This window comes from Eptesicus fuscus, chromosome 8 (assembly GCF_027574615.1).
Source record: "Eptesicus fuscus isolate TK198812 chromosome 8, DD_ASM_mEF_20220401, whole genome shotgun sequence".
Classification (NCBI taxonomy): Eukaryota; Metazoa; Chordata; class Mammalia; order Chiroptera; family Vespertilionidae; genus Eptesicus; species Eptesicus fuscus.
The window spans coordinates 62,108,385-62,132,931 of NC_072480.1; the positions used below are offsets into that span (position 1 = coordinate 62,108,385).

Here is a 24,547-nt window from a genome sequence, read left to right on the forward strand (position 1 = left end):
TGTAAGAAAATAATCTGAATATGGCTTTCATTCTTATTGTCACTGCTCAGCTATGATAGGTTCCACATTTTTCAATTCCGAAATTGGGAATAAATGCCTACCTAATAGATTATTATAGGGACATAGAAAAAGTAAAGTGTCTAACACAGTCCTTGGCACACAGCAGCCCTCTATAATAATTTCCAGTTCCCTTTTGGTCCCAGGGAGAATTCATCACCTTGGTCAACTACTAAGGTGAAGGCACAACAGCAAATCCTACGTCAGAAAGGAATAAATCAAAACATATGATTAGTAGCCTTTAATGGATCTGCTTCATTTCACATCTCAGCAAAATGTTTATTTCAAATTAATGTGTCCTGACATAAGGAGGGGGTGTTTTCAGCCAAAATATTTAATTTGCAGCTGTCTTGTGATTGATAAGTTGTCAGAGGGCCATGTGTAAATGATTGCTCTGGTGACAGGCTACTGAAGATAAGGGATTTAAAGTGGGCTGCTAACTGTAAGACTGGTAGCATGCTTCCATATGCCCCTCCCCTCACTCATCTGAACTCCATAGTTTTTCAAATTGTTGGTCAATGAAGGAATCCCATTGTATCTTTTCTTACAACTGGTAGACATATATAGAGAACAGAAGGAGGGGATAATTGGTTGGGATTGAAATGAATCCTATATAATAAAGATGTAATATGCAAATTGACTGTCACACCCTCACAAGATGACTGCTTACGACCAGGCCAGCAGGGGGGTTAATGAGGGATGATCAAACGACTGACCAAGCAGGCTGCATGGGGCGACCAGGCCAGCAGGGGGTGGGGCAGTTAGGGACAACCAGGCTGGCCAGGGGCAGGGGCAGTTAGTGGCAACTAGGCCAGCAGGGGGGGTGCAGTTGGGGGCAACTAGGCTGGCAGGGGGGACAGTTGGGGGTGATTAGGCTGACAGGGGGGGCAGTGAGGGGTGACTAGGCCAGCAGGGTAGGGCAGTTGGGGGAGACCAGGCCAGCAGAGGGGGGTAGTTGGAAGCGACCAGGCCACCAGCAGGGGGGGCAGTTGGGGGTGACCAGGCCAGCAGGGGGGGCAGTTGGGGGTGACCAGGCCAGCAGGGGTGGGGCAGTTAGGGACGACCAGGCCAGTGGGGGGGGGGGGCAGTTAAGGACTATCAGGCTGGCATGCAGAGGCAGTGAGGGACAATCAGGCAGGCATGGGGGGGCAGTTAGGGGCAACCAGGCAGCCAGGCAGGTGTGTGGTTAGGAGCCAGCGGTCCAGCATTGTGAGAGGGATGTCCGACTGCCAGTTTAGGGGTCCCAGATTGGAGAGGGTGCAGGCTGGGCTGAGGGGACCTCCACCCATGCATGAATTTTGTGCACCAGGCCTCTAGTATATTATAATTTAAGTTTTTTACTTTGTAAGATAGCAAGATTGGCCTAACATATTTTGAAATTGCTAGCCAACTCAGGCAACTCTTAGTTTTTCTTTTTTCTTTCCTCTCTTTCTTTTTTCACTATTTTTATTTCCCTCTTTCTTCTTTTTTTCACCTTTTCTCATCCTATATTATTGGAACAACCTGAATACTAACTCAGCAGAGAGAAGATTTTAAAGAAAAATAACAAATTTGATGGATGTGTGCTCTAAAGAAATTAACTCTTACATGAATATCTGCTCTTAATTAACTCTTAATCAAGGGACTATTTCCTCTCATTTAAATCTTATTCTAATTAATCGCCATTTGGTAGATATTAATATTTTAACTCTATATTGGAAAAAAAGTGATGGGAGAAGTGAAACAATGTAAACTCAAGGTCGCACAGCTTGCAAGTGAGAAAAATAGCATTTGGACTTGAGTCTAAGCTTAAATACAGCGTACTTTTACTTCAACTGCCCTCACTGAACTAATTCATGTTTATTGTGACTTAGAAAAAGACTAATACTTGGACTGCTAAACATTGTTCATCCAATAATCAGCTATGACTGAAATTTTTAGATTCATTCAAACAAGTATTTCTAGGAAAGAAATAATTTCTTTATTTCTGCAGGGTTGTGTAGCCTTGGGGGCTTATTTCATAGTATATTTAAGGATGCTTGCTGCTATTGGGATGACTACAGATTCTTGAATCTGTTGGGAACTTTAATCACAGATTGCTTTCAGAGAGCTTGTGCAAATCCTGTAGATGGAAATAATTAAACTACATTAAGATGCCATACTGAATGATTCAGGAGGAACTATTTCTATATGAATATTAATAATGTTTCATGGAATAACAGATGTTCATTTTTCATTTCTTTCTTTTTCTGGCATAGCTATTATTGGTAAAATTAGTAAGCAAAAATGTATATTTTTCCATTCACTTATTTACTAATTCCAGTCTCCTGTTAATCCTTTTGTGTTTTATTTATCTGATGTCTGTATTCAGAATTATGTAAATCTAATTACCACTCTCAAAAATTACTGTGTAGGAGGAGAGATGTTGTTGTTAGACTGGTGCTTTGTCAAATGTGCTATTTGAGGGCTGGTCTATATTTACCAAGCCCATGTTAGAATTTGTGCTTGAAAACGCCATTTGTGGCCAAATAATAATCCCCATTTGAAAAAGGAAGTTTCATACTCAAGTACAATGACACTCAAGATTTGATATCCATCCACAATCCTAATTCATAATTTCATTTTAATTATCTAAGATGAAATTGACCCTCCATATATTACTTCACTTTTATGTCGGTAAGACTGCTTGTAAAGTTCATTGTTCTGTTTCACCTGTGCGTTTTTTTTGTTGTTGTTGTTGTTGTTTTTAATGTGGAAACAACAACAGATCCCAGCCTCATCATTGAGTATATTACAACCTCTCTAATGTCAGATATACGTAATTTTGCTGTGTCAAAAATATTTAGTTAGAGTGGGTGGAGATTTATGAGGGTATAGTGGGGATAGATGGCAATGGAAAAAAATAAAATAAAATAAAAATTTTAAAAATTAGCGAGTTTCTTTAGAGTTGCATTGGAGTTCCTGCATATTCCAAATTGTTTCAGTTATTTATTTTCGAGGTAAAATGATGATTGGCTCTAAGCACAACTTGGGGGAAATTAGGCAGAGCTAGTGTGACCTCATGGAGGTTAAAGCCAGAACAACTGCTTTCATATTCACATTCTCAATCTCTGAACATCTTTCATTTGGAAATTGGCTCCAGCCCTGTCACACAGACTCATCTTTAAATTAAAGTTACACAGGCCAAGATATGACCCTTAATACACATTCACTGCTGCCCTCAGCAGCCATTTATAACCCACAGACCTAAAACCCTAAAAGCAACTGAGCTTAAGCAGTAATATCCTTCTCATAGCTGCAGGCAGTCATATCTTCTTTCCCTGCACATAGTTTTAAATCTTATGGGGAAAAACAACTTTATCAAAATAAGGGACACACACACACACACACACACACACACACACACACGCACGCACGCACACACACACACATCTGCACAGAAACAACGGCTTCCTAGAAGCTCTTGGTTGGGAGTACCCTTAAAAATTTTTTGGTTCAACAGCTCAGCTATTTGCTGCTTGATAGCATACCAGCTACTTGCTTAAACAGGTCTACTGATGAGAAAACCCATTTCATCTAAGGATACTATTGTTATTTTTTCTTAATTTATCTTTTCATTATTTTTTTTAATTTGTTTTAATTTTAACATTCTTTTTTATGTTGGCCAGGAAAAAATTTCTGTCCCTTTAGGTTATGCTCATCAGCAACCATGCATGCTTGAAGACAATGGTGCAGTGTCTTTACACTAAAACCAGGAGGGCAAATGGTTTTGATAACAGAGTTCTACTAGCTAAATGGCTATCTTTGGATAGTGAAATGATGGGTTAGTTTACTTACTTTGGGAGTGTTTTTATATTATACTCTGCTATTCTCTAGAGACTGGTGTAATATGTTTTTTATGCTTTTTAAGTGTGATAAACAAAAACAAACAGAAAATACCATTTGTAGCCTAATCAGTACTGAATCATGCAGGTTTATTACATAAGTCCTTTGAAATACTTTATTTCTACTGAGCAGTGGACAAAGATTGCATTAGCCTTTTGGTGACAGCACTTTTTGCTGCATCCTATTAAACTTATTGGCAGTCTAAGGGCCTCTAAACTATTTTTCATTTGTATGACCCTAAGACATACCTTCTTCGCTCAGGACCTCACCAAACTTTAAATCAATTCTTTTTATTTGAACAGCCCATCATGTACATTGTCAACATTTTTTTTGTGTGTGTGAATGCTGACTTTTAGCTTAATATTTGAAACTTAAACTAATAAATTTGTTAGCCCTAAAAGTAAAAAGAAACAACTTGGGTTCCTTGCTTGACATCTTACCATATCTGGATCTGTGTATGAGAGAAAGAAAAATTATCCACTGTAAGGAAGATGATGTCTTAATTCCTCCTGGCTCCAAAGGGACTGCTTGTTACACTGGAAAAGGTCATCTGCAAAATTGTTTCCTTTTGGTCTAAAATAGATGACACATTTCCCCTAGAGTGAATGATTCACTCTTATTTTGTTGGGTTTAAGCTAGATAATGACTTAATGAGTGTAAATTCCTTATTTCTGTAAGACAAGGGCATTTGAACGTCAGGGTCCTATTTAGTTCACCAGAAGAAACAATGGAGCTGGTGGAAATTTACCTTCTGGAATGACATGGTCACAATTTAAGGGTGATGGTTTACTTACAGAATTGTTGGATCATCATAATAAGCAGAACAATTTTATTTTAGCTGAATTTGGGAGAAGAAACATGTAGGATAATAATCAGCTATTTTAAATAGTTGGGTGGATCTGTCAATCAAAATTACCATCTAACAAAAGAAGTACTATACTTACCAGAGTCACAACATTTCTATCATGACAACTGGCATGGTGTATTATTAAATCCAGCCTTTCACTTTGTTTTCATGTTATCTAAGACACTACGAGAAATTTGAGACAGGTGAAATGTTAATTACCGGTCTGAAGCTGCAGAGAATGACTCATCGAATAATGTGGTAGCTCATTGAGATTCTACATTATGTATAGACAAATCCTAATTATGGTATTTAAGGATAAAGCTAGAAGAGGCTGGGTTTTAAATAATGATTGGAAGTGGTTAAATACATATATTTAACTTACTTTAGATTTTCTTTTGTTTTTCTCGGCATAAAAATTAAATCTGATACTATGGAACTGACAGAGCTGGGAAGGAAAGTCAATCAAAATTTAATACTCAGAGCACTTTACTGAATACTGGGCTCTTGGAAATAAAAAGGAGGTCCCCATGTCCAAATTACATATAATTTAATGACAGAGATATGAAAGATGCAAGAATTACCTCTAAGTGAAGAAAACAATATATGGTATAGGCAATGGATTTAAGAATAGAGGCTGGATCAAGATTACCATTGGATTTCCCAAACAGATGAACAGAGAGAGAATGTGAAGAGGAAGATGATTAGAGGAACAGTATGTATGGCTGTGTTATAGGTATGGAATTAAATGTTTAGGTGAAGTAAATTAGAGGCAATATTGGCTGTCTGTTTTATTGTAGTTGTAGGGAAGAATCATAAATGTAGAAGAGACCATTAAGAACATTCCCTTCATGTCCAAAGCTCTCTGCAGTCATCCAGCAAGATGATGCAAAAGAAATCTGCTTTATTTATGATTTTTCTGCCTGTATTTATAGTCTTTCAGACAAAGTATTCTGGTGGTTTCATGTTCAGAATAGCCCTTTGAGGACATTTCCAGATAGTTCAGTTGGTACTTTTTAAAGGAAATACTGCCAATGAGTACACAAATGAGCCACATCAATATTATTAACCAATAAAACACATTCCTACCTTACTTTTAAAATCCAATATTGAAACTACGAGGGTATAATGAGGATAGCCCGCTTCTTTCTTGCTGATACCAGCTTGGGCACCAGCACAGCTGTATCAAACCTGCTGTCTACTTCGCTCCTGAAAATCTATAAAACAAATCATTTGCTTGTATATATAGAAAAGAGAAACTTGGAGATTTGCCCTGGCTGGTGTGTCACAGTGGTTGGAGAGTCAGCCCGCAGACAGAAGGGTCTCCAGGTTGGATTCCTGGTCAAGGGCACTTATCTGGGTTGCAGGTTTGCTCCCCAACCTAGTGGGGCACATGTAGGAGGCAACCAGTTCATGTGTCTCTCTCACATCAATGTCTCTCTCTCTCTCTCTCTCTCTCTCTCTCTCTCCCACTCTCTCTGAAAAGCAATGGAAAAAATATCCTCAGGAGAGAATTAACCAAAAAAAGAAAAAAGAAAAGAAATTTGGGGGATCCAATCTTTTAATTTCAGAAAGTGTCCAAGAGAAATAAAACAAAAATCATTGGATATGAATCTCTTAAAGGGGCTTTTAAATATCTCCCTACCATGAGTATTCAAGTTCACAAGACCTATTAGCTAGATATGGAGCAAAGGGAGTGAGAAATGAAGGGTGTAAATGACTTGGGCAAGTCAATAAAAATCTGTGAGTCTCAGTTTCCACAACAGGAATAATATTCTGGAAAGTATTTTTAAACTATAGAAGGTACTACTCTTGTTTTCTTCTCTGTGTCTTTGGCTTTTAGGTAGCCCATTCAACTAGTTTAAGACTTCTTTCTTTGTCTAATACAGTGATTCAACTATAGGATCTTCAAGGTCCAGTCTCTCCCAGTTTCAAAATATTTGCTCTCTGTATTGCTTACATGCACATTAAAATCAAATTCTAATACAGCGCATAAGCTCTGTTACCAGAGTTTCTGCTTCCAAATAACAAGCCATGCATATCTATGAGATAGTTTCCACTAAAGGCTAACTTTTCTAAATGATCTATTGACATTGGCATCGTCCATCATTGATTCTTTTACTTGGCTTGCTTAAGAACTGTATTTAACAAATGGCACTGAGAACTTTTAGTGTTAACCTGCAAAGCAGCTCTGCTCATCTGCATCTGCTAAGGTTGTGAGAAGAGTAACCAACCTGTAATTTTCTAGTGCATCCTAATTAAAAATGGAGAATGAAAATAATGTTATGCTCTCATCAGAGGCACTTAGCTTGATTGAGCGCTTGCTTTATGTTCAGCATAAAATTGCTGCAAATATTTTCACATGTCTACGGTAGGGATAACAAAGAAAATGCAGCAAATTCTCAGGCATCAGTGTTACCACTAGTCATTGGCAATCGTTCTATTATATTCTGTTTGCTGTTTGTTGGGATTATTTACTTCACTACTGGGGCACTTAAAGGATGCTATATATCTTCTGTTATAAAAGAATTTGGCTTAAACATGCTGGTATTAGTCCCTGCCCTCAAAGTAGTTCTAAGTAGGCACTTCTAATCTGCCCTAAATATCTCAAGCAACTCTACAACCTGCCCCGAAGCAAACAGAGGTCAGTGGGTTATAATAGCATACAGTGAGCCTGTCTCTCATACACATCATAAGGCATTCTGTACCTGCATTCCTACAGAGTCTGCCCTTTGTCTCCACAATAAATCCCAGCCCAGAAGTCCTTCGGTGGGTTCTCAATACAAATTCCGGATCTAATCTGGATAATGTATGGGACTCATTCCCAAACCAGTCTGTCCTCAACATCTTGCCGAGGGCAAACATCAGTAGTTAGATCAGTCAGATTGATGTGGATGGCTCTAGTGGCAAGATAATTATAGATGATCAAAGGTATGATTTGATTGGGAGCAAACACCAGATATTGAGATTGTTTAATCTATGTAGAAGTAATATTTCTGATACGTGATTTTTGGACTGGAACATGCCGTGTTCCCCTGGGCAGGATGGTTCCCGGATTCTTTGTTGGCCAGAGTTGAAGATTGAATCCACAGACAGAAGATGGTATTGCCAAGGTGGAGATTTATTGAAGAACAAGTACAGACTCCCACATGGAGAGGGGGAAAGATTCCCCCCAACTTCCTGTCTCCATCATTTATAAAGGCTGCAAGTCCCTGTGTTCTGATATCCCTTCTGATTGGTTAATATTCCCTTTTGAATTGGTCAATATTCCCTTTTGAATTGGTTACTATAGTAACTCCAAAAATCCTCCTCCCTCATTGTCCTCCTATTCCTTCAGGGCTTTCTTCCTCCTTTATTTTGTAAATATAGACCTTTTGGCTACTCCCAGTTCCCCTTTCTTATGCAAATGTAACTGTTGCCACTCCCTTGTGTTATGGAAATGTACCTTCTCCCAGTTTCCCTTGTCTTAATGCAAATGTACTAGTAACTTCTCCCAGTCTGTAGCCCTGTATTTTTTCCATGGACCCCGATTCTAAAAATCCCTTAAACATGCCTATATTCCCCTAAAATTCCTATTTCATTTCTAAAATTCTATATTGAAATTAAGATGTGGCTCTTGAGTTGGATGCTCTGAGGTTTGGGCTGAAAAGCAGGCTAAGAAACCAGGTCCACAGGGAGATCTGAGTCAGGAGACTAACTAAGCTATATAGGTAACCTGTGGTCTCTAGCAGGGATGGGAAGGGAGCTGTTAAGGATCTGTTTGTCTGGGATCCCATGGGGTACTATCTGGCCTCTTTTCAGAAACTGATTAAGCAAATAATTTTGTTTAAAAATTATAGTAGGGCATTAAAAAATAGACGTTATTTTTAGAGCTATTTTAGGTTTATAGCAAAACTGAACAGAAAGTACAGAAATTCCCCACATACTCCCTGTCCCTACACATGTACAGCCCCCACCAGAGTGGTAATTCATTACTATTGATGAAGCTACATTGGCACATCATTATGACCCAAAGTCCACAGTTTACATTAGGATTCACTCTTGGTGTTGCATGTTCTATAAGTTTGGACGAATGGTATGTAGCCATCATTATCATATCATACAAAAATGTTTCACTGCCCTCAAAAACCTCTGTGCTCCACCAAGTCTTCCCTCCTTCCCCTCTAACTTCTTGGGAATTTTTAAATTGCATAATGAACCAACATAAGGATGACTTTTAGAAGGGTAAAGTGGTCAACATAATGATTCAACTGAACTCTTCTCTCAATGTGATTTTTACCCAAATTCTTGCAGGTGATATATTTTATGGAATACTGTGCATTTTAGCATGTTTTCCTTCCCGAGAGTGTCTTAAATCAGAAGTTACATACACATTCTGCAAAAAGGTACTGGAACCAACTCACTCGGGTATCACAGCCTCTTAATGTTTCTCCCTCGCACCCAGATGCTGACGGCTCTTCCGTGAGCCCACATGTGAAACTGGAAGGTGGGTGGCCTTCAGTTTGAGCCTCATCTCTTCTCCATGACTTAGATCCTCAGGGAGCTGCTTTATGCACATTTTCCCCCCACAGCAAACTCTTACCTGCAGCGCACGGGAAACCTTACAGGTAGGCAGAAACCCAGCCTGCTTGAAGCTCCAGCAATCCACGTAAGCATTTATCTATCCCCTCTACTGGTGCTCTACACACCTGGACATGTGACGATGGTCTCACCAAATCTTTTACCATAGGTCTCATAATTAAACTCTTGTGTATTCCACCCAAAGGAAGGTGACAGTGACACTTCTCACTAGCCCTCACTCTCTTTTCCTCTTCCCTTCTAGATACCTGGCTATGTCTCTGCTTTTAATATGAGAGTTTGCCAAGTCCAGACTAATCTAAGGATCTTTTCTTTTGGAATAATGCACTGATTACTTTCCTCACTCGACTTTCCACAAAATGTAATCTTGAATTGTCTTTTTACTCTTTACAAATAAGGAACCTCACATTTTTAATACGTTTGTCCCCAAAGAGCAGAGAGGAAATGAGCATGCTTCTCTTTGTCCAGGATCATCCAACCAGAAAATGAGTGGGCAGTCCCTGGAAGCTGGGTTTGGGGTTATCTATTACATTTGGAAATGGACTGAAGAGCAGGCACAGCTGTTAATAGCCTGGGTCTCCAAACAAAAAGACATTTAACAACAAGGAAAAATTTTATATTAACCAGGAAAAGTACCATGTAGGTTAAGTGTAGCTGGTGAGTGGGCTCCCAAGAGACAAGCTTGGTTATAACTAATGGTCAGGTCAATTTCTTCTCAGGAAAGTGAACTCATTTAATTGCAAAGCTTTTGTTTTGCTGGGGATTACAGGGAGATTGGGGGTGAGGTGGGGTGGGGTGTGGAGGCTGTGAGTTTGGGACCTGGGCTGAATGTCTCAAGGCTAGGAAGTCATAAGGCTGACCAATAACCCATCTCCTGCCATCCCCTATGTAAACTCTCCCACATATATATGTTATTGTTTTTTAACAGAACAATATTTCATGCCTGTTAGTTTAGAGTGCCTACTAGTTTAGAGGAGTGACAAATTATTAGCCTGCTCTGAATGCTCACATGGCTGAGTAGTTCTGGCTGCACCAACAAATAATTTTTCTTCTCATTCCAACTATTACCACTTTTGAGCAATGGAGAGATGTTGAAAGCTTTCCATAACAACAGTTTTCAAACTTAGGTTTGCATTAGAATCACCTGAGCATCTTTTAAAAAATTAATTCCTGAGCTCTACTTCAGATCTACCCAATCAGTTTCTCTAGAGGTGGGGCTGTGGATCTGCGTTTTCAGGCCTCCCTAAGACATTGTGATGCATCCAGTCAGGCCTAAGCCTGAGGGCTGACTCTGGAGAGCTGAGCCCCAAGTACCTCCAGACTGGCCGTGGTTCATGGTTTTTTATATATGTGCACTGGGAGCCAGATAGACTGAATATTTTTTGCCTTGCTTTCTGTGCTCAGTTCACATAGAGATGCCCTGACAATCACAGGGCCCATGTACATGTAGGAAGAATGTTAGAAGGATCCAGATTTGTTTATTTCACTCTCCTCCTCTTTTCCCTGTAGAGACCCAAGCTAAGTATGCAGTGAAAAACAAAGGAAACATATTCAATGTAAGTCCTCTGAATAAAAAGAAGTTAATAGTGAACCATCTCAGGTCCTCTGTTGGCCATTAATGATCTAAAAGAAGAGCTGGAATTAGCGAGGTTTGCTGATGGCATAATCAGTGTCAGTCAATAAGAATTGCAAAGGAATAAGAGCATTCCAGATGGGTTTAAAGTTAGAAAATCTAATGAAATAACTCCTAGGGATATTGGATTTCTGAACCTTTCAGTCATCCTGAAGAAAACACTAAGTGCTGGTGTCATGAGTTCAAGAAAACAGCAGCCAGAGATCCTTCCAGAACTCTTGTTTACTTGTTTGCTACTTCACAGTATATGGGCAATGAGTCAACATTGCATTCAGAAGCCACTGTCACAAAGTAGATGCTGTTCAACTGTTGATAGGATAGAAGACAGGATAGAAGAAAAAATTCTCTCTCTCTCTCTCTCTCTCTCTCTCTCTCTCTCTCTCTCTCAGTGCTCTCTCAGTCTTTTTTTTTTTTTTTTCTCACTGTCATGCACACAAGCACACTGCTTATGACTATGGTTTCTTTCAGGGTAGAAATTGTGTCTTATTCATCTTTGTAACTGTGGATTTCCTCCCAATGATAAGTGTTATGGACTAAATTTTTATGCTCCCCAAAATCCATATGTCCAAGCCTTAATTTTCAGTTCGATGGAATGATGAGGTAGGGACTTTGGGAGGTAATCAGGTCCTCAGGGTGGAGTCCTCGTGAATGGGATTAGTGCCCTTATAAGAAGAGGTAGGAGAGAGATTTCATGTAAGATTAAGCAGGTGGGTGGCTGTCTGTATAATAGGAAAAGGGTCCTTATTAAGAACCTGGCCATGCTGGCACCCTGATCTCAGACTTCTAGCCTCCAGAACAGTAAGAAATAAATGTTTGTTGTTTAAGCCACTCAGTCTGTGGTACTTTGTTATAGCAGCCTGAGCGAAGACAGTAAGCAATCAATAAATGTCAAATAGATTGCTGAAGGTGAAGCATTATAACATACTCTTTAATTTTAATATCTATGTGAAGTGGTAAACTGAAATAGAAAGCTCCATTTTTCTTATTATGATTACCATTTTGTAACTTGGAGAAGCTGTAAGAAAATAATTTATAATTCAAAGGACTCTAAGTGGTAAAGCTGTATTTGTATCTGAGTCTACAGTCCTTGTCCTTGACTGCAACTCTGTGCTGCTTCTCAATCACTTGGAGAGGTAAGGTGGATATGGTAACTAACATAGTTCTAGTGTATATAGTAAATAATCACTTAGTGGTATTAATGTCTACTGTAATGACTATCATTGTAATTTTCCCACTTTATTAAACTAGGTCACTAAATATACAATTCAAGATTTTGAAAATGGCTAAAAGAACAGCTAAAGGGAGGCAAAGTATTAAGCAGTGTTATCTAACAATAAATATAGATATAAAAACAAGTGCAGACCCAGGCTGAACTGGTCTCACTCATTTGGGGACTGAGGCAGCAGAGTTCAGCCTGAAGGGTCACCCCTGAAAGCTGCACTCAGCAGCAAGACTTCCTGAGCACAGCCCACCCAGAGCTGCTGCTTCAGATCCCAGAGGCAAAAGTGATAAACTTGGGCTCTATCAGGCCTTGGCCTTTCTCAGGTAAATGCAAGTAACGATGGGGATATTATCTATATACTAGAGACCTGATACATGAAATTCATGCAAGTGGCTTGGCCCCCACCACTTCAGTGGCAGCTACCTCTGCCTTGGCTCCCACTGCTGCAGCTTTGTCCGGAAGGTCATCCAGAAGGACATTAGGAGGGACATCCGGTCTGATTAGCATATTGCGCTTTTATTATTATAGATATAAAAACCTAAGCAACTGTCCGACCTACTGACCGCCCAACCAGTAGCTATGATGTGCAATGACCACCAGGGGGCAGACGCTTAACGCAGGAGCTGCCAAGCTGTGGTGACTTGGCAGCTGCGATTTTCGGGTGATGGACCTGGAACCGGAGAGGAGGGAGCCTGATTCGGGGGTGCGTCACCCGAGAACCACCCTCTCACAATCTGGGACCCCTCGGGGGATGTCAGAGAGCTGGTTTCAGCCCAAACCTCACAAGCCAGGCCAAAGGACCCCACCTGTGCATGAATCTGTGCACCAGACCTCTAGTCTGCAATAAATACATAGATTAGGCAGATAGTTCACTTTTTCATATGCTATTCAACTAATGTTTATTAAATGGTTACTAAGCGTCAGGCACAGTCCCACCCCCAGCCCCTCTTGCCATGAAGAGAAGCAGGTTGACCCCACTGCAGTGGGACCCATGTCACACTTCACCTTCTGGCAGGTGCTGCCTCCCATGCAACAGCCCTTCACAAATCCAAGCTGAGAGACCCCTGATGGGGCACAGAGAAATGTTTTTCTAGTGGTGGTGAGGGCCTCCTGGAGAATTCCGGATAATTTATAATTAGGAATCTAAATATATCTACCTCCGCCCTAAATAAACAGCCCCTGTTTTTGAAGGTGAAACAAGAGTGGATTTGTCCAGTTGGACCTAGGATGAACCACGCTGGTATCAGAACAACACATTTCTCTCACCTTCTCAATGATTTCATACCTTGACTGGTCTTTAGCTGGTCTCACCAACAAACATTTTCTGTTCATCATAAGTCTGTCCTACCTCTGCTCCTGCCTTGTGTGTAACCTGCCCAGTCCAAAGGAAGGTGAGCAGCCTATGTCCCATTCTTTCTTAGACCTTTACCTGCACTGACCAGTAACCTCAGCCTGACCTGTCTAGACCTGTTGACCACACTTCAGCTTATATCTCCTAATGGCCAAGCCTTAATGACCCATTCTCCCAACTTCTCAGAGCCTGGCCAGCCAGAACACCAGATATTTGTGTAGTGAAAATAAAGTAACTAGGCACTTTAATGATGCATAATGCATAAATTCCTAACTATATTTATAACTTATTAATAAAGTAGTGTATGGTAATAAAATAACAATAAGAAAGACACATTTTAACATGGAGATGAATCATTTTATTTCTGGGAAATATATACATTTACTAAGTAAGTCTCTGTATGAAAATAGGAATATAAGAAATTATGGCAATATGGTCCTCATCTTTGCCTGTCTTGATTCTCTCTGGATTTTGTCAGTTCATGTCCTTCTGTGAACCTCTTGGCTTCTACTGTGCATACATATATTTATTTTTCCTAACTTCTAAACATGTCTCCTTATTAAGCCACCATTCGAAGCATCAATTAAGCACCTGCATATCCAAAGGACTTTTCCAGAGGCTGTCTTCCCACATATTTTCTATTTATGTTTCATTAAGTGGCTCATTCCAGACTTTTCTTATTTGTTCCAATATACTTTGTGTCACACTCTCTCTGTGGGTTACTGTTTATGACTCCATGTTTATTTATATCCCTACCTTGTGGTTTTATAATCCAGATTGTGATCAATCTTATTTGTTTTATAAATTCTGGTGTGTTCTATATAAAGAATGACATCAAATATAATTGCAATAGATTGAGTAGATCACTTAGTCTTCTATGTGTGAAATTAGGATTTCTTATGATTCTCTGACCCAGTAGAATATAAAATGTATGATTGTCTAGAAATCCAGTGTTCTGGGCTAACAGATGCTTTAGTCTAATATGGCACATTTGTCCAGAGATACATAAGCCAGAAGTAGTCTGATTTCATTTCTTACCTATTGAATGAACCAGTCCTGATTTTTCTTCATTCAGTGATCTGTAGATTGGAGATTGTATAAGGGCTGCCTAGATTCATGAAAAATTGTTAAATTGAACTGATTTGCAATGAAGTAAGTGGTAGAGAGAATTAAACACAGTTTTAGGGCATGAACACTAATGAACGCTAAGAAATACAGATTCATCTTTCTTGACACCAGTATCTCTGTAGATACTTCCTGATGTGATAGCCTTGAACAAACTTGGAACATCAATACAGCAGGGAGCAGATGGATTGGGCAGCCCTGGGTAATTTGGAGTTATGGAATTTTGAGTTTCATGGTAATAGACTCCGTTGGACTGGAATTCAATATGTTGAACTCAATGAGATACCAGACTCACCCCAGCAAGAGCATATGGTGCCTATTGTTCCAGGGTGAAGATTGAGAGGTAGTGTTGTGCGGCCAGAGAATGAGAGAAAGAAGTAGCCACCAACACTGCATCTTAATACTGTGAGAATGTCAAATAATCATATTTTCAGAGTAAGAAGTGTTGGCTTACCATCCAAATCAATCAAGGTGACTATTTCATATGTTGATAGGCAATTGTTGGATAGTTTCTAAATGTCCCCCACAGTTTCCTGTCACTCTTAGCCAATAAAGGCTTTCCAAGAATCTGATGCAAATTCTAGTCTATGGCATCCTCTCCCTCCCCACACAACCAGTGCATTTAAAGGATTCAGCAGATCAAATTGAAATTTTCAAAACAGTAAAATTTCAAATATTATTTTTAGAGAAAATTATCTTGAAATGACTCCTCAAAATCCATTTGAGGATATAAAAAGGATGCACCAGCTTTCCTTGTTTGGTACCACAACTTTACTGTTGTGAAATGTCATCTTTTTCTGTGCTAAATTTTCTTGGCCTGTTTTTGATGTGATGTTAATGGGATATTTTCAGAATTCCACATCTGTCCCAAGCTACGAAGAAACATTTATAACCATCAGCTTGTAGACCTTCTTATTATAGGAGTTTTAAATATAGACTCTAAATATTCTACATATTTCAAAACCATTGATCGCCATTGATCAAATAGAACTAAACTGCTTTTGAGTCTCTTTGGATCCCTTGCATAAATACATATTGAGGTGCTGTTTTAAATGTCCATTAGATCTTTTTTTTTTTTTTTTTTTATAATTATATTTATTTATTTATTTTTTTTTTAATATTTTTATTGAGGTATTATATGTGTACATATCTTACTATTACCCCCCCCACCCCACACCCACACATGCCCTCCCCCCCCAGAGTTTTGCGTCCATTGTTTATGCTTATATGCATGCATACAAGTCCTTCGTTTGATTTCCTAACTCCCCCACCTTTCCCAAACTTTCCCCCTGTACTTTGAAAGTCTGTTTGATGCTTTACTGTCTCTGTATCTATCTTTTTGTTCACCACTTTATAATGTTCTTTACTATCCCTAAATGAGTGAGATCATGTGGTATTTTTCTTTCATTGACTGGCTTATTTCACTTAGCATAATGTTCTCCAATTCCATCCAGGTTGCTGCAAATGATGAGAATTCCTTCTTTTTTATGGCAGCATAGTATTCCATTGTGTAGATGTACCACAGTTTTCCGATCCAGTCATCTGCTGATGGGCACCTAGGCTGTTTCCAAATCTTAGCTATTGTAAATTGTGCCGCTATGAACATAGTGGTGCATATATCCTTTCTGATTGGTGTTTCTAGTTTCTTCGGATATATTCCCAGGAGTGGGATTACTGGGTCAAATGGGAGTTCCATTTTCAGTTTTTTGAGGAAACTCCATACTGTTCTCCACAGTGGCTGCACCAGTCTGCATTCCCACCAGCAGTGCACGAGGGTTCCTTTTTCTCCGCATCCTCGCCAACACTTGTTGTTTGTTGATTTGTTGATGATAGCCATTCTGACAGGTGTGAGATGGTACCTCATTGTTGTTTTTATTTGCATCTCTCGGATAATAAGTGACTTTGAACATGTTTTCATGTGTCTCTTGGCCTTCCTTCTGTCTTCTTTTGAAAATATTCTGTTTAGGTCTGTTGCCCATTTTTTTATTGGATCATTTATCTTCCTCTTATTGAGTTGCATAAGCTGCCTGTAGATGTTGGAGATTAAACCTTTATCAGTGATAGCATTTGCAAATATGTTTTCCCATGCAGTGGGCTTTCTTGTTGTTTTGTTGATGGTTTCTTTTGCTGTAAAAAAGCTTTTTATTTTGATGTAGTCCCATTTGTTAATTTTCTCTTTAGCTTCCATTGCCCTAGGGGCAGTGTCAGTGAAGAAGTTCTTGTGGCATATGTCTGAGATTTTGTTGCCTGTGGATTCCTCTAGTATTTTTATGGTTTCCCGTCTTATGTTTAAGTCCTGTATCCATTTTGAATTTATTTTTGTGTATGGTGTAAGTTGGTGATCTAGTTTCATTTTTTTGCATGTATCTGTCCAGTTTTCCCAACACCATTTATTGAAGAGACTGTCTTGACTCCATTGTATGTTCATGCCTCCTTTGTCAAATATTAATTGAGCATAGTGGTTTGGGTCGATATCTGGGTTCTCTATTCTGTTCCATTGATCAATATGTCTGTTCTTGTGCCAGTACCAGGCTGTTTTGAGAACAGTGGCTTTGTAATACAGCTTGAAATCTGGTATTGAGATCCCACCTACTTTATTCTTCTTTCTGAGGATTGCTGAGGCTAGTCGGGGTCTTTTTTTATTCCAGATGAATTTTTGGAGAGTTCTTTCTAGGTCTGTGAAATATGCTGTTGGTATTTTGATGGGGAGTGCATTGAATCTGTAGATTGCTTTGGGTAGTATGGACATTTTAATGATGTTGATTCTACCAATCCAGGAACATGGTATGTTCTTCCATCTGTTTACTTCTTCCTCTATCTCTTTTTTCAGTGTCCTGTAGTTTTCTGCGTATAGGTCTTTTACCTCCTTAGTTAAGTTTATTCCTAGGTATCTTAATTTTTTTGGTGCGATGGTAAATGGGATTGCTTTTTTAGTCTCTCTTTCTGTAAGTTCATTATTGGTGTATAGAAAAGCCATAGATTTCTTGGCGTTAATTTTGTATCCCGCTACATTGCCGAATTCATTTATTAAGTCTATTAGTTTTTTGATGGAATCTTTTGGGTTTTTTATGTACAATATCATGTCATCTGCAAATAAGGACAGCTTCACTTCTTCTTTTCCAATTTGGATGCCTCTTATTTCTTCTTCTTGCCTAATTGCGATAGCTAATACTTCCAGTACTATGTCAAACAGGAGTGGTGAGAGTGGGCATCCCTGTCTTGTTCCTGTTCTTAGGGGAAATGGTTTTAGTTTTTGCCCATTGAGTATGATGTTTGCTGTGGGTTTATCATAAATAGCTTTTATTATGTTGAGGTATGAGCCTTCTATTCCCACCTTGTTGAGAGTTTTTATCAAGAAAGGGTGTTGGATTTTGTCAAATGCTTTTTCTGCATCTATTGATATGACTATGTGATTTTTATCTCTCAATTTGTTTATGTGATGTATCACGTTTATTGATTTGCGGATATTGTACCATCCTTGCATTCCTGGAATAAATCCTACTTGGTCATGGTGTATGATCTTTCTGATGTACTGCTGGAGCCGATTTGCTAGAATTTTGTTGAGGATTTTGGCATCAATGTTCATGAGGGATATTGGCCTGTAATTCTCTTTCATTGAGTTGTCTTTATCTGGTTTTGGTATTAGGGTGATGCTGGCTTCATAGAAGGAGCCTGGAAGTGTTCCTTCCTCTTGAATTTTTTGGAATAGTCTGAGGAGGATAGGTTTTAGTTCTTCCTTGAAAGTTTGATAAAACTCTCCTGTGAAGCCATCTGGCCCCGGGCTTTTGTTTGCCGGAAGCTTTTTGATGACTGCTTCAATTTCTTCCATAGTTACTGGCATGTTGAGCTGTTTAGAATCTTCCTGATTGAGTTTTGGAAGGTTGTATTTTTCTAGGAATATGTCGATTTCCTCTAGGTTGTCCAGTTTGTTGGAATAGAGTTGTTCGTAGTATTTTGTAACAATCCTTTGTATTTCGTCGGGGTCTGTTGTTATTTCACCTCTTTCATTTCTGATTTTGTTTATTTGGGTCCTCTCTCTTTGCTTCTTGGTGAGCCTGGCTAGAGGTCCATCAATCTTGTTTATCCTTTCAAAGAACCAGCTCTTGGTTTTGTTGATCTTTTGTATTGTTTCTTTGGTCTCTATGTCGTTTATCTCCGCTCTGATCTTTATTATTTCTTTCCTTCTGCTTACACTGGGCTTATCTTGTTGCTCTCTCTCTAACTCTTTGAGTTGTTGGGTTAGGTAATTTATTACCATTGTTTCTTGTTTTTTGAAGTAGGCTTGTAGAGCTATGAACTTCCCTCTCAGGACTGCTTTCATTGTGTCCCATAGATTTTGGATTGTTGTGTTTTCATTGTCGTTTGTTGCCATGATGTTTTTTATTTCTTCCTTGATGTCTTTGGTAACCCAGTCATGGTTTAATAACATGCTGTTTAGTCTCCAAGTGTTTGATTTCTTTGGGTTGTTTTTATTGTAGTTGATTTCCAGTTTTATGCCACTGTGATCTGAGAAGATACTTGATATGATTTCTATCTTCTTGAATTTGGAGAGACTTTGCCTATGTCCTAACATATGGTCTATCTTTGAAAATGACCCATGTGCACTTGAGAAGAATGTATATTCTGTGGCTTTGGGGTGAAATGTTCTGAAGATGTCGATTAATTCCATCTGTTCTAGTGAGTCATTTAGGATTGATGTTTCTTTGCTGATTTTTTGTTTAGAGGATTTGTCCAATGGTGATAGTGGGGTATTGAAGTCTCCTACTATGATTGTATTACTGTCAATCTCTCCTTTGATATCTTCCAGGAGTTTTTTAATGTATCTTGGTGCTCCTGTATTGGGTGCATATATGTTTACCAGAGTTATTTCTTCTTGTTGGATTTCTCCCTTTAGTATTATGAAGTGGCCTTCATTATCTCTTGTTATGTCCTTCACTTTGAGATCTAATTTGTCAGATATAAGTATTGCAACCCCAGCTTTTTTTTCATTTCCATTTGCCTGGAAAACCTTTTTCCATCCCTTTACTCTCAGTCTGTATGCATCCTTTTTTTTGAGGTGGGTTTCCTGTAGACAGCAGATATCTGGGTTTTGTTTTCTTATCCAGTCTGTTACCCTGTGTCTTTTGATTGGGGCATTCAATCCATTTACATTTAAAGTTATTATTGATAGGTACTTATTTGACGCCATTTTTATTCTATACCCCTGTGTACCTTCTTTGCTTCCTATTTCTTTCTTTCTTTTTTTTTTTTTACAGCAGACCCTTTAGCATTTCTTTCATTGCTGGTTTGGTGGTGATAAACTCCCTTAGTCCTTTTTTGTCTCTGAAGCTCCTGATTTCACCTTCAATTTTGATTGATAGCCTTGCTGGGTACAGTATTCTTGGATTTAGACCCTTCCTTTGCATGACTTGGTATATTTCATTCCATTCCCTTCTGGCCTGATGAGTTTCTGTTGAGAAATCAGTTGCTAGTCTGATGGGGGTTCCTTTGTATGTAACTGTCTGTCTCTCTCTGGCCGCTTGTAAGATTCTTACTTTGTCGTTGGTGTTTGCCAACTTAACTATAATGTGCCTTGGCGTCGGTCTTTTGGGGTTCATTTTGCTTGGAACTCTGTGAGCTTCTTGGATTTGTGTGGGTTTTTTCTTCCCTATATCAGGGAAGTTTTCTGTTATTATTTCTTCAAACAGGTTTTCTATTCCTTGCTCAGTTTCCTTTCCTTCTGGCACCCCTATTATCCTGATGTTGTTTTGTTTTGTATTGTCCCGAAATTCCCTTACGCTCTCCTCAATCTTTCTAATTTTTGTTTCTAGAAGCTGTTGTAATTGGGTATTTTTTTCCATCTTGTCTTCTAGCTCACTTATGCGGTCCTCTGCTTCATCTAGTCTACTCTTGATGCTTTCTATTGAGTTCTTTACAGCAGCGATGTCATTTTTCATTTCTTCTTGGTTCTTCTTCATTTCTTCTTGGTTCTTACTCATATTGTCGAATTTGTCTTCCATCCTTTTCAGCCACTTTATGACCATTTCTCTGAATTCTTTCTCTGATAGGTTGTTTGCCTCTAAATCGTTTACTTCCTTTTCTGGTGATGCCTGCTTCTCTTTCCTGTTTGGGCTGTTTCTTTGTCTCCTCATGGTCTCTCTTCTCCGGATGTCTGGTTATATAGATTTCTCTCTCTGGCGTTGATTTAAAGGTATAAAATACAACACAACCAGGCACAACAGACAAGGCACTGAACAGAATTGTATTCATGATATTAATAACCTCCAATAAAGGTAACCACCAGAGAAAGACAAATTAGGGAATAGGAGTGGAAGAGGGAGAGTAAAAAGAAAGAACAACAACGAAGAAAAAAAAACAACAACAAAGAGTGTGAATCTGAACTTGGGAAAAGAGCAGAAAGAAAGAAAAGAAAAAACAGAAAAGAAAAAAAAAGTAAGAGAGACAAGAATGATACTAAGAGAGAAAAGGGGAACAAACTATATATATGGGGAGTAAACTCCACTAGAACAACCACTATTCCCAGCAAATTCCAGCAACACGAGCCTGGAGATTAATACAAACTGTAACAGCAGCTAATATCAAGTGAGGCAAGGGAAAACAAAAGTAAAAAACAAACAAAAACAAAGCAAACAAAAGAACCAACCAAACCGACAAAAAGAATAATCAAAACAATCTCATAAAAAAGCATAAAAATTCAATCTAATCAACATTCAAGCAAACAACAACAAAAGGCCCGAGAGAAAAATAATTTTTTAAAGGTAGCGTAGAGAGAGGTTTGTATGGATTTGGAGCAGGGGGTTGGGAATTAGATATATAAGTAGGGTGAAGTTTTAGCAGGGAGTAAACTGAAAAAGTAGGGAAAATCTAAAGCCAGAAAGGGTTAAGATAAACTGGGGACCAAAAGGGGAAAGGTTAGGAGGAGAGTGATGGCATAATTTTAGCTTTGAGATAGGGTAAAGCGATTGTAAGGGAAAGATGCAAATCGAATGTAGGACACTAATCCGAAAATAAAAGAAAGGGAAAATCTAATGACCTTAAAAAAAAAAAAAAAAAGTAAAATAATAGTAATAATAGTGCTGATTGAAAATAAAAATGTAATAATTAAAAAGGTGAAAATCAAGTGAGGAAAAAGAAAAAATATTAGTTTCTTAAGTAAAAGATGCAAAAAATGAAAATAAAAAAATATGAGAATAAAAAAATTAAAAAATTGAAAAAAGAATTGAAAATTAAAAAATAGGAAGACTAAAATGTGCAGTAGCGGCTGTCATTCACTTCCTCTATTATTCTGTTTGGTACGCCTTTTTCCCAGTCTGGGCGGTATTTCAGTTCAGCTTCATTCCAGGGCTCCTCAGTGTTGGAAGCCAGTCCTGCTTTTTAAGCCAGCCCTGTCTTAATTTCTCGTATTTATTTTTGATTACACCAGAGACAATTAGCGTTTCAGCCCCTGGGTGGCAGTGTTTCTGAATTGACTTCCGGGCCTCTCTAGCTCTTTTTTCTTTTTTTTTTTTCCCCCTTCTATGGCACTCACTACCAGTTTGTGGAGGTGTGCGCCTCAGAGCTGCCTCTCTGATGGTCACACGCAGCTCTGGCCCCAGGTTCCGAAAAAACACCTTCCCCCTGCAGTCTTTCAGGGTTTCCACCTGGGTTTACCTCTGTATTGGGCTTAGCAATCAGAGTCGGAAAGAGCCCAGGTGTGCGGACCGTGGGTCTGTGCCCCAGACTAAGGAGCCTGCACTCCTTTGAAAATTCTTAGTCTGACCCTCCTCGTCAGATTAAAATGAGTTGCTTTCAAGAGGTCACTTCTGTTAGCAGCTCAGAAGACCCCCCTCCTCATTCACGGATCACGGCAGTTCCAACTGCCGCTGATTTTTCTAGGCACAGACCTCCCGGCTCCTGCCAGTCCTGCGGCTGCCGCACTTCCCTCACCCAGCGCTTCCCTCACCCACCGCGGGGATTAGAAACCGCAGCTTATTTCAGACAAAATCTGACCTTTCCGTGGTGCAGTGAAGAGTTTCTTTGAATCCGAGTGTTTGCGCTGATAGGGGACCGGTGGTCTGGTGCTCCCAGCAGTTCAGTGTTTGCAGTTGTCGCAGAAAGTCAGGTTTCCACTAAAATCCTCCTTTCCTTGCAAGATGGCGAGGCGCCCGGCGAGCCCGCAGCTCCAGGAGGGGACCCAGCCCCTGTGGGTGCTGCGCGGTCAGAGGAACACTGCCCAGCACTCCCCCGCCTTCTCCTGGAGTTTAGCTGTCCCTTGGCTTGCCCACATACACTCCCTCTGCGAGCCTCTGCTGCTCCGACTCTCCGCCCCAGGAACAGACTCCAAACCCGACTCTATTCCGTCGCCATTTTTTCTCAGTGTCCATTAGATCTTAACATTTCTCTTTAGAGCCATTACCATTTATCATATGACTGTAAATATAGATTCAAGGATGTTTAAAACACACATTATTTACCCAGCAAGGCTTAATGGCTCCAATAGATGCATTAGAACTCGTTTATAACTCCTCTCCAAGAATACATCGTGAACACCTCCCATATATGAATTTTATTTTATACCAAGGGATGAGATTATGCTACTGAGTAATTTACCCAATGTTTTAAATAAAATATATATTGCAAAGCATGCACATTCAACCATTTTGTGACTTTGTAAAAGTAATTTGTTTGGGGTAGTGCTTTTGTAGAAGTAGCCAGCCATGATTTTACTGAAGCACTTTTATTAAAACAAAAAGGAAAAAGAAAATTACTTTTTTGTTTATTTATCTTTATTATTGAAAATATTACAGATATCCCCTTTTTTCTCCCCATTGACCCCCTCTACCCTACCCTCCTGCACAAGGCCTTTTTTGCACTATTATCTGTGTCCATGGGTTATGCATATGTGCATATAAGTTCTTTGGTTAATCTCTTCCTGCAAAAATATGGAATGCTTCACAAATTTTCATGTCATTCTTATGAAGGGGCCATACTAATCTTCTCTGTATGTTCCAATTTTAGTATATGTGCTTCCAAAGCCAGTACAAAAAGGGAAAATTCTTTACCTTTAAAGTAAAAAACAGATTAGATTTTCTATTTTTATTAATATTTATTATTTCAAAGTTAACCTACATATTGGTTAAAATAATTATTTCAGAAGACCTAATGATTACTGGAACAGAACAAATAGCCGAGGTACCTCCTTCACATGCATAGAAACGTGACGACAGAGGTAGCATATAAACCAGTGAAGGAAAGAATGGGCTAGTCAGTAAGTGATGCCAGGATAACTGGTTATCCACAAGGACATCACTATTTGGGTCCATGTGGATTAAATAGTTTCCATGTGGATTAAAGAATTAAATGTGAAAATGAAAAGCTTAAAAAATTTTAAGAGAAAATATCAAAGACTATTTTATGACTTCTGGGTAGGAAGAGATTTCTTAATCTACCTCATCAACTTTAAAGGCAGAGATAGATAAATCAGGATATATTAAATATGCACAATACCTATATAAAAATATATCACAAACCAAGTAGAAAGACAATGTAGAAAAAATATTGGAAATGTATCTTACAATAAAGGATTAGTGTCCTGAGTATATAGATAATTTCTGCCTATTACCAAGAAAAAACAACAGAATTGAAAAGTGAGTAAAGGGTACAAGTAGAATAATCACAAAGAAGGGAACTCAAATATCTGACCAACATATGAAAAGGTGCTCTCCCTTCCTGATGACTAGGTCTAGGCAGAATGATACAAAGCAATGCCATTTTACCTTATCAAGTATGCAAAATTAATGTGTTTGAGAATGCCAACAGTTGGAAAGATTGTGAAGCGACAGCAACTCTCATGTATGGCTGGTAGGAATTTTAATTAACATCACTGCTTTAGAT

The 24,547-nt window shown here is 39.0% G+C and overlaps 1 protein-coding gene and 1 non-coding gene across 2 annotated transcripts in view; one reads left to right on the top strand and one right to left on the bottom strand.

Annotated features, from left to right (window-relative positions):
• Positions 1–24,547, top strand: part of HS6ST3 (heparan sulfate 6-O-sulfotransferase 3) — a 702,271-nt gene that overhangs the window by 566,158 nt on the left and 111,566 nt on the right. The gene's annotated exons all lie outside the window — the stretch shown is intronic.
• Positions 23,590–23,695, bottom strand: LOC114232405 (U6 spliceosomal RNA). The gene has a single exon (XR_003618462.1). It is a non-coding gene; the product is annotated as a U6 spliceosomal RNA (small nuclear RNA).